Source organism: Salvelinus sp. IW2-2015, unplaced genomic scaffold, assembly GCF_002910315.2.
Source record: "Salvelinus sp. IW2-2015 unplaced genomic scaffold, ASM291031v2 Un_scaffold4361, whole genome shotgun sequence".
Taxonomy (NCBI): domain Eukaryota; kingdom Metazoa; phylum Chordata; class Actinopteri; order Salmoniformes; family Salmonidae; genus Salvelinus; species Salvelinus sp. IW2-2015.
The window spans coordinates 6,117-8,929 of record NW_019945632.1 but is presented as its reverse complement, the minus strand read 5'-3'; positions in this window follow the sequence as shown (position 1 = coordinate 8,929).

The following is a 2,813-nucleotide window of genomic DNA, read 5'->3' as shown; positions in this document are numbered from 1 at the left end:
TGTTACACTGTTGTGTATTACAACATGCCACTATCATATTCTGTTACACTGTTGTGTATTACAACATGCCACTATCATATTCTGTTACACTGTTGGCCCTTGTGTACAATAAAGGAGGCTGGTTGGCAGAGATATAGGAGGAGAGGCTCATTGTAATGGCTGGAATATAATTAATGGATACCGTTCCATTTATTCCACTCCAGCCAGTACAATGAGCATGTCCTTCTATAAATCTGCCCACCAGCCTCCTCTGCTGGACAGTACAGGTAGTAGCAGAGGCATCAATATCATAACCATCATCATCACCATAGTGATGCTGTGTTGACTGTATAGGCTAATGTACTCTGTTGTCCATATAGGCTAATGCAGCCTCTTATCCATATATATTATAATGTAGCCTGTTATCCATACATATTCTAGTGTAGCCTGTTATCCATATATAGTCTAATGTAGCCTGTTATACATATATAGTCTAATGTAGCCTGTTATCAATATATAGTCTAATGTAGCCTTTTATCCATATATAGTCTAATGTAGCCTGTTATCCATATATAGTCTAATGTAGCCTGTTATCTATACATATTATAATGTAGCCTGTTATCCATATATAGTCTAATGTACTCTGTTGTCCATATAGGCTAATGCAGCCTCTTATACACATATATTATAATGAAGCCTGTTATCCATATATAGGCTAATGCAGCCTCTTATCCATATATAGTATAATGTAGCCTGTTATCCATATATAGGCTAATGCAGCCTCTTATCCATATATATTATAATGTAGCCTGTTATCCATATATAGTATGTTATCCATATATAGTCTAATGTAGCCTGTTCTCCATATATAGTCTAATGTAGCCTGTTATACATATATAGTCTAATGTAGCCTGTTATCCATATATAGTCTAATGTAGCATGTTATCCATATATAGTCTAATGTAGCCTGTTCTCCATATATAGTCTAATGTAGCCTGTTATCTATACATATTCTAATGTAGCCTGTTATCCATACATATTCTAATGTAGTCTGTTATCCATATATAGTCTAATGTAGCCTGTTATACATATATAGTCTAATGTAGGCTGTTATCCATATATAGTCTAATGTAGCCTGTTATCGATATATTGTCTAATGTAGCCTGTTATCCATATATAGTATAATGTAGCCTGTTATCCATATATAGTCTTATGTAGCATGTTATCCATATATAGTCTAATTAGCCCGTTGCCCACATATAGTCTAATGTAGCCTGTTTCCATGTATAGTCTAATGTAGCCTGTTATCCATATATAGTCTAATGTCTAATATATAATCTACCGACCCCCCTCAGCTCCCAGCTGTGCCCTGGACACCATCTGTGAATTGATCGCCCCCCATCTAGCTTCAGAGTTTGATCTGTTAGGTGACCTAAACTGGGATATGCTTAACACCCCGGCAGTCCTACAATCTAAGCTAGATGCCCTCAATCTCACACAAATCATCAAGGAACCCACCAGGTACAACCCTAAATTCGTAAACATGGGCACCCTAATAGACATTATCCTGACCAACTTGCCCTCCAAATACACCTCTGCTGTCTTCAATCAGCGGATCTCAGGATCACTGCGCTCATTGCTGTATCCGCTACGGTCACGCGTCAAACGACGCACCCCTCATCCACTGTCAAAACGCTCGCTAAAACAATCTTGCGAGCCGGCCTTTCTAATCGACCTGGCCCGGGTTATACCTGGAAGGTATTGACCTCATCGCCGTCAGTGAGGATGCCTGGTCATTCTTTAAAAGTAATTCCTACCATCTTAGACAGCATGCTTCCGTCTAAGAAAATGCAAACTAAGACAGATATACGCTTGGTTCACTCCAGACCTGATGCCTCGACCAGCACCAAACAGAGCTCCTGTGGCGAACTGCAATAGCATCGAATAGTCCCGCGAATATGCAACTGTTCAGAGGAATCAGAACCAATACACGCAGTCAGTCAGGAAAGCAAGAGGGCCAGCTTTTTCAAGCAGAAATTTGCATCTGTAGCTCTAACTCAAAAAGAAGTTTTAGGACACTGTAAAGTCCATGAGAACAAGAGCACCTCCTCCCAGCTGCCCACTGCACTGAGACTAGGTAACACGGTCACCAACGATAAATCCGTGATAATCGAAGACTTCAAAAGCGATTTCTCAACGGCGTGGCCATGCCTTCCTCCTGGCTACTCTTAAAGGTGAAATAAAAATAAAAAAATGTAGCTTGTTATCCATTATATAGTCTAATGTAGCCTGTTATCCATATATAGTCTAATGTAGCGTGTTATCTATAGATAATCTAGTGTAGCCTGTTATCCATAATTTGTAACGTTTGTAATTGTTATAGTGTTGGTCCAGGACGTGAGCTGGGTGGGAATTCTATGTTGTGTGTCTATCTCGTCTGTTTCTGTGTCCAGCCTAATATGGTTCTCAACACGAGGACAGCTGTCAATCATTGTCCCGATTGAGAATCATATAGTAGGTGGCTTGTTTTGTGTTGGGGATTGTGGGTGGTTGTTTCCTGTCTCTGTGTTTGTGTTCTGCACCAGCTAGGACTGTGACGGTATGTTCTTTTGTTTATTTTGTATAGTGTATGTGTTTTGTTTTGATTAAATTCATTATGGAAAATAAACCACGCTGCGTATTGGTCCTCTGATCCTTCTCGCCTCTCCTCGTCTGAGGAGAGGACGACTTAGACTGCTCACAATAAAATGTGTCCAATGTAGACTTGTTATCCATATGATCGTAATGTAGCCTGTTATACATATCGTCTAATGCAGGCCTGCTGTCCAGAAAAC